The following is a 9086-nucleotide window of genomic DNA, read 5'->3' on the forward strand; positions in this document are numbered from 1 at the left end:
TCTAAGATTTCTCCCCACATCTTGAGCTAATATTTTTGCTCTTTTTCTGTTTGCTGGACATTAGTATTTATAGATAAATATTTACTACATTCTTACTTTTCCTACCCTAGGCCATGAACCCCGCAAAAAAGTGCACATTACATATAATATACACACACACTAACAAATATAAATTTAACAGGGCTTCGTTCTGAATTTAATATTTGCAGACTGGTCCAAAATTGATTATACGCATATATCTGGGATTACTTTCAAATTGAGTATTTCAAACAAAACACTGTGGTTGCCCGGCAATTAAATTCCACTTCAAAAAAAAAATTGACAATTTCGTGCCTATAGAAGTAGTAACATGTAAATAAACTCAATCAGTGAGCAGTAATGTATAAATGTCATTTCATAAAATATTTCAATCATTTCAAAGTCTGCAGCTTTTCTGCAAAATTTACCTGGAGGTGCTGCCATGAAGATGCTTCCCCTTTTTAGGTGACAACGTCTTATTTCTCCTTGCTATTGAATTGCCCTTGTTAAATTTTGTCAAGATCCTTCTGCACTACATTGCTGCCCTAACATTTAAACATGAATAGTTTTACGTGTTTTTTCTTTTTTACCCAAAATGGTAACAATGCTTACTCTTCTATTCACCAGGTTAGTAAATGTTATTTAATTTAATATTAAATTTTTTAAGTATTTAATTACATGAAATTTTAGCACTTTACATCAAATGTTAGAATTCCATTTTGATGTTCAGTTCAACATCTATATATGTTAAATGATAATACGGACATTGCTTTTATAGTGTATGTACTTATAGAATTACTTGCCCTTACATCATACACTAGAATTGTCCTCCACTGGCCCTGTAATTTGTTTTCTCTAAGGTGCAGCTCAGAAACACATTTAACTTTTTACTCTATTGAAAAACTATTTGTTGTCATTAAAAAGGTATCCAGAGTTAATATGAAAGTTTATCACATTTTAACAAAAGATGGCAGTAGTATTTAGGTGAGGAAGTAATTATGAAAAATGAAGCAAATGTATTTACTGGAAGATTTTCTAGGAAGGCGTTTAAAAGCTAAACAGTATGTTAAAAAAAAAATTAATACACCTAATGCAGCTTATCTCATATGTATAGGTAGTTCATATTATATGAGAAAACATCTCACTGAAACATCAGTGCTCTATGAAAAAAAATATATCCACAAATCTATTGTTTGTCATAGTTGGTTGATATTAAAATATATACATATTAGACTTCGTTGTGTCTTGTTAGAATGAATGTCTGGACATGCTGCTCCTTAGGATGGGGTTGCACGTAATAGAGAACCACAGTACATCTAATAGCTAAAGCATGTACAATATGTCTGTCTGATTTACATATTCACATATTTAACTACAGAGCTGGTCGTTGCACCCACACCAACCGAAGAACAAAAAAGCAAAATAAGAAACAAAAAGAGCAATACAAATCTCCCCTGTAGCACATCCTTAGGCGTTAGCTGTGAATTTAATGGGTCCCCTCCAACTCAAACTGGTGACACCCAAACTCCCAGTGACAACATGCAGATGGCACTGCACGGCCTGGTTTTATTTGAAAGAGTTGAAAATAAAGGGGGTTACAAAACACAAAAGAAACAATATTAAAGGATACTATAAGTAATGTAACAACACAATACAAACAGTTAATAGGTACAAAACCCCAGACACCCCAGTAATGCCACTATCACAGCCCCATGAAACACTCCGCTATGCACTCATAGAACACAGCGTTTACCAGCCAGCAGTTTTATGAATCAATATGGAGTGGCCCCCTGTGAATAGCAGGACAGCCAGCCTGACTGGTCTGAGTGTGGCACAAGAACAGCACGGACTGAACACTACATCCATAAAAATGTCACACTGCACAATTGGCAATGATGGAACTGTCCTCACTTTGCAAAGAATGACTGACAGTCAGCATTGATAACACAGCATCATATTTATAGAACTGTCTGATTTTACCAACAGTCCTCATTCCAATGCCATTTCCTAGCAGCACAGAACAATACAACTGTAACTAAAAAGCATTGGCAGAATCACTTTCCCACCTCTGTAACCGGGGCAAGGTTGTCTGGCTTGTAGGCAAGATGGAAAATGGAGGAATGCTCCCTTCATTGACCTGACAGTCCCGCCAGTTGCTGGGATGCTGCACTCCTTCTCTGAAACAGAAGCAGCGTCCTCCCCACACCAGGACTGCTTCCTCTTCTCCTCACACACCAGACTCCTCCTTCCCCCTCCTCTTCCTCCTCAGTCCTAACAGAGTACGGTAACTTTGGTTCCTGAACAACAAGTTCCAATGCATATCGCTCTGAAAGTACTGTGGGACTACAGTGCTCAGCAAGTCTATAGATCAATTACTTGAATGGCCCTTTATCCCTTTTTAATTTCAGGTCCACTTTAATAACTGAGCCTAAAGTGTATGCAATGGCCAGTATTAGATCCCATGGCATATTTGCAGCATTTGCCTTCCTAAAGATTTGTATAGGATAGCAAAACCTTCCTGGAGTAAACAAGAGCCAGGGCCCTAAAAGTGTTATGCACAGCAAATGAAAAAAAACATATTATTCAAAAACAATACGTTCTGTTACCACAGAAACCGAGAATAAATACAATTTCTCTGAGTTCAAGGACCACCTGAATTTTATTTTCATTTTAAGCATGTATGCTATACGGTATAGCTTATCTCTATTATTTTCTTTATAGGAACGCTTGAGGCCAATGTCGCTGACTCAATGTTTAGAGCCAATACATTCTGAATTCACAAGTAAGAAAGAGGATGTTGTTGCTAGGCTTGTTTTCAGCCTAATCCCAGATCCAGTGATAAAAAAGTGTTAATGCAGCTAAAACATGCTTATACAAATCAAAAGATATGTTACATTTCTCTTTCGCACATTAGCTTCTTCATTCCCTTATGAAACCTTTAAAATATTTCACATAAAGATAAGACATTATTAGTAGTATTATAAAAGAGCAATGTTAAGCAAATGATATTTTCAAGGGAATAGTTAAGCCATTTAGAAAACCATGCAATCGGAAATGATTACAATTTTTCTTAGTAATTTCTTAGGACTATGGGTGGACCAGCAGCATCGCTGGATTCTGTGCAGTGCAATTTTTTACTCATAAGTGAGTATAAAGTAGATATAAAAGGTGTACTCACCCCTCTTAAAATGCCACCAATTAAATAGACTCCTATTAACCAAAAATAAAGTTCAACTGTCATAGTAGGATTTTCCTGACATTACCTTTTACATCACAAAAACATGGCATATTAACAGGTGTATACATTTTTTATATTGACTATATCTTTGCACAAGTCACCAATGGGTTTAGAGAGAGAAGCTTCTAGAATCTGATTCCAGGGCCAGGATGTCAATATGTAGGCAGGGTGGCAAGGCAGGAACAGCCCATAGCCTGCACCTTAAAATACAATAGTATTTTCCATGTTTCTGTTCTCACAGATTTACCGTAATATGTTTCCCTCAAGCATTTTTTTGACTAACTGCAAAAAAACATTGAAAAAAGTAATTTTTATTGCCATGCCTCTTCTGCAGCAAAGGATTTGTACCTTCCTTCTTGCAAACTTAATAAACTTTTCATACACTTTATATGCATACAATCATGGCTGAATGACAGGATGAATTAAGTCCCATGTACATGTGGAAGAGTTATATCTTCCTATCCAGGCCTGTCAAGACGGTTAGAAATTCTGAATCCAAAATAGGCCAGCAACAGGATGTTGGCACAGGTGAAAGTGTTCACAGATGTTGCATTCCTGTATTGTAAGGGTGTATAATTCCATTATTAATTAGAAATTGACAAAGATGTACCCAGGAATCATGTAAAATGTGAATTATAACCATTGGAGGGGTGCCTTTAGTAAGTGTTATGTAGACAATAAATCTACTTATTTTGTTCCATTGCTCCATCTAGCCAGAACCTGCATATTAAGGTTGAGTTAGCAAAGCCTCTGTTTAATTTATTGTCCCAGAGGTATCTAATTCAGTGAAAGCCTCACCATATCTTCCCAGGAGTCAATGATAACTGCTTTGGGATTTTGGTGACCCTCAGACATGTCTTCTGGAGCTGCCAGACCCATTGCTGCAGGGTTACCAGAAACACACCTACCTGGAGCAGGGCTTGTGTTTATGATTCAATACCCGTTCCTCTGGTATTTAGGAAATGATTTAAGGTCAACTTTGGGGAAATGCAATGAACCTTACCCCTTGTTTAAACAATGTTCCTTTTGAGCATATAATCTCCAGAGGAAACTCTACTCATCCCATTGAAAGGGTTTATTACCTAATCTATGAAGCCTCTGCCAAAATTTGAACCAAACTGGGAACTATGGCTATCCACTCTGATTGTACTATTACCTACAAGATTTGATTAAATGTGAATAGTAACCAAAAGAATTAATGGGACTCATAAGGGATCACAAATGTAGTGTAAGTTAAAATGCCAGCAAACTATATTTTACAAAAATCTTTAAAATCATAGTACAAAATATTCAATATATCACATGAATGCACATAAATAAAATTTACAAAAACCAACAGTATGTATATCCAAGGTCCTATAACATTAAGTTCATCGTGTTTCATGTTTGCTTCTTCAGGAATTCTAATCAGAAACAGACACATTTTAATAAAAATAAATTTTATGGATACAAACACTAAAAAAGACATTCTGGAGCTAGGTTTGATTTTCTAAGAAAAGTTGAGATTAACTTAATTTCTGGCCAGTTTATGACATGTACTCTTTGTGGTCACTAGCATAGGTTGAAAAGACCATACCAATTGTTAAATGTAATACATTAAAAACATACAAAAAAGTTCATTGTGATTGTGCCTAGTGTATAAGTGAGGGTGTTTTATGGCTATCCACAGAAAAAGCTGGAACTGACATGAGTGGTGTACATGCACTGACTATTTAATGTACACATTTGCATAAAATGTAGGAGAGAAATATATATTCACAATCAAATTAAATAATAATGATATCTGCTGTGCACATAATGATGAGATTTTACATCATTTTGATTTTGCAATTATGTTCAAAATTTCCACAGTCACAGTTAAGTATTGGTATGATTATTGATATAACCGACCATTATAAACCAAGAAACTGAACAAAAATAGAACAGCATATGAAAGTTAATCAGCGTGAGGCGTGAATGAAGTGCTCAGGTGCAAAGCTATGGGGTGCAGTTTATAACAGACTTGTAACTGTTTAGGAAGTTGTTATATTACTAATACATTTTTCTCATGTTTATATTAAAATTATTTAAAAGGTAACTATCTCCACAGCAACAGTTCTATAACACCTTGTACAAGGTTCTCAACTCGAGCAAAAATAATGTGTTTTAACAACAGAAATGAGCTTTAAGGACAGATAAGTGACAGAGGCAATATTTTCTCAATTAGGGTGGCATGAGAGATGGTTAGTAAATGAAACTATCACAAAATGCTTTTTTTCTTATGTCTGATTAAGCTTTTCAATTGAAACAAAATGTAGCTATACAAATAGTACAAATATATGGAATATATAACGATTTTGATGTATGTTCTTATCATGATGTTTTCCCTAGTACTCCTTTATAACTGTAATTGTGAGCTTTCCAAATCCTATTCTAAATCAAGTATAGCAAACTAAAAAACACATGAAGGTGGGAGGTTCTGGATTTAAAACTTGTTTAATTTCCTATTGTGAAGATAAGTCAATAGTGTAGAGCACAATGACTCATGTTGAGTGACTTTCCAACAAGAAGGGGCATCAAAGGTCCCTCCAGTTATCACCTATAGTGCTAGAATAAAACAAGAGCACCAGACCACAAGTTTAAGAGTCCAAAGACACCACGTCAATGTGTATAAGAGGATCAACGGTTGTCCATTCTCATTATAATTAGCGTTCAACACTTTTGTATTGTTATAAATGTTCGTTCAACTCAGGAACAAACTTTTATACAAAAAAAAGTTTTAACAGATTGGTTGAATCATACTTATTGAAAGAAAGGGGCCAGTTTATTCCAGAACTAACTTATTCCTCCAAAAACTCACATGATCCATTTAAACCAGCAATTCAAGTCTTTGTTAAGACCCTTTAAACAATTGTTTAAACATTTAGAAATAAAGCCATATAATACATATTTCAGTGCTTTCTGAATGGTAATTTGTGATTCCTGAATCAAGCAAGCAATACTTATTCTATAAAAGCATTATATTGTACAAAAACATTTTTTGCAAGTTTGCCAGCTATTTCCTTTAATTACTGACATATGCCTTTTATATAGTTTCTGGCTAATTACATTAAGTTGAATGCCTTATCTCTATATAATTGGCCAGGAAACCTTTTGCAATTCATATGTGCCAATGTCTACTTGACAGCACTGAACTTTTCTGGAGGATTGATAAGGATTAGACCTTGACTTGCACCTAATGGGAAACTGCTGCTTATGGAAACAAATACATCAGCTAACAGAACTTCCAAAACAGTGCATATTTTTAGGAAAATTAAGCTAAAAAATGCCAGAAAGGACATACAATTTCAAAAGGTTTATACAGTATACCAGTAAATAACCAGGGCTGTATTTAGATATCAGGGTGTCCTGGGTGCACCTAAATGATGATGACTTTTCATGTAAGATTTACCCTTTGTGTAACTAGTTTTAGTAAATCTGGTGCCAGACTGATATTTTATGTCAGATTATTTTAGGGCCTGTATAGACCATGCATTAAAAGTAAGTCAAGATCTGTCATCTCTACTGACTCCACTTAGTAGCCTATAAATCCTTCTTCTTGTGCTGAATTTAGCCACACATGTCCAGAGATGGACAGAGGAGAGAAACAAGTTGTAAATGATTTGGTTTGGAACAATACCAATCTAAATAAACACCATCATAGTGACTTGTTTATAGGTTAATAAACCCAAGCCTATCACTCTCCCATATCATGTGTGGTCTAGTGTGGTCATGCATGACCTGACCAAAGCAACTGACATTTCAGACATAGGAAACACTTGATGTGATGCATCAAGGGGAAAAAAAGTCAATTAGAATGCAAGAATGAACGTGAGCATCAAGGCCACCATTATTATACACAGATATAAATATATATTTACTTAGATTGTAAGTAAAATAGTAATTGGTCTGTCCTAATGCTGTCATAGACCGATGTTTTTCAGTCTTTACCTTGCCCACTTGTCAGTCCACCTACAATAATTGAGGTTTTTTTTTATAATAAATATAATTGTGTTTAGTTTTTTAGTGTTTTCTTTCCTATTATTCTTTTTTTTGTTCAAAATATAGATTCAGTAGATTAGGTTCATACCAAACAATGTTGTGGATTCATTGAAAGAAATCTTTATTCTTAAATTGCTGGATTTGGGTTGCCGATCTGGCAACCCAAATCCAGATGTGACCCAACTCTTCTTCCCAAGTGGACAAGAATTACAGCAGTGATCTCACAATTGGAGTATTTAGAGATCAAACCACCAAACCTATAAAATACCACCTCTGAGAGTACTGAACCTATACAATGAGATATAGATATAGACACCAATATTAAGTCAAGGATTTCTAAATAATTAATAAATGCAAAAAATTATTACGCATCCAACATGAAATTTGCATTTTTTGACATATTTGCCAGAACAAAACAACTGTTTTAGTTAAGTGTTCACAATGCCCCTTGTAAACATGCCCAATTTATTAGTGCTAATGTACTGCAATGTGACCCAACAATCAGTGGTATTTCTTAACACAATGACCTTAATGTAAAATTCTTCAACTATTAGGCATTTTCAATCACAATGGCATTTCAGACTGAAAACTGGGAGACATAGTATTTTTGTGCTCGAAATAGCTCTGCGTTAGACTTATTATCACATGCTTTAAGTCTGAAAGCCTGGCAAATATTACATATGTCAGAGAAAGGACAAACTGTCTGCCACATTTTTAATCTTCTATCTTCTTTTTACACATTTAAATAAAGCACATCCACAGCTTTGTATTTTTAGATGTTCAGGATGCATTCTCAACCACAAACAAAATTTTACTAAGAACTCATCTGCAATTCAAAACAATCAGGAAAGCAGCTTCTATATGTCTGACAATAATCCAAAGTACCCCTCCTGGGGTTTGTTCATTTAGGCAAATGCCTTCTTGAATTAGTAGAAGAGTTTGTCATTTACGCTTTTTAATGATATCTTTAATAAATAGTCAGAGTCTGTTGGATTCCATCAGTCAAACAAATCGGTAAAGATTTGCATCACGTTTTAGTATTTATGTGGAAAACCAGCATAATAAATCTCAAAATGATTTTAATACATTATGTTAAAGTTAGCTGAGTAGACATAAAACAAGACATCTCCCACTGACATTATATAGTTCTCTGGCTCCTGTATATTGTAAGAGAAAAAAGTCACAGAATATGCTCCAAATGAAATACTAGTAGGAAGTCTTGCATGCAGAATTGGCAACATCTCACTTCTCTAATGCAGCTACATGATGAAATTGGAAGTGTTGGCTTAACAAAACTAATAAAACATTTCAATATGGTAGATTTATGAAATGAGTTAGAAAGCAAATGTCAGCTGAAGGAGACTGCTATCATGGAAAAAATCTTGAGTATTGAATTGGTTTGTGAGATAGTACATTAAATATGTGTTAAATAAGTTATAAGGTGATGTATTTTTGGCTGTAGAAAAAAAAAAATGCAAGGCTTGTGGTTATAACATATACACATCGTAACAGATATTATTATTAGTTTTCAGGGCAAAAGCAAGGGCATACCTTTGTGAGAGTATCATTTTGGGTGGTTTTTGGGGATTAGGTTGGTTCCTATTGTGCCTTCTGTGCTACCTAAACTAGTTGCCATTCTTTTGCATATGGTGGCCATCAGAGCATCCTGTAGTTAACATAGTGATAATGAATTATTAGGTTACAGGTCAATAAATTAGTTTTAGTTCTGTTCAACACTCTAGTTTAGTGGTCCCCAACCTTTTTGCAAGTCGCAGACCACTAAATGTACGGACTCCAAACTGCGCATGCG

Source organism: Pyxicephalus adspersus, chromosome 6 (genome assembly GCF_032062135.1).
Source record: "Pyxicephalus adspersus chromosome 6, UCB_Pads_2.0, whole genome shotgun sequence".
In the NCBI taxonomy this organism is placed as follows: Eukaryota; Metazoa; Chordata; class Amphibia; order Anura; family Pyxicephalidae; genus Pyxicephalus; species Pyxicephalus adspersus.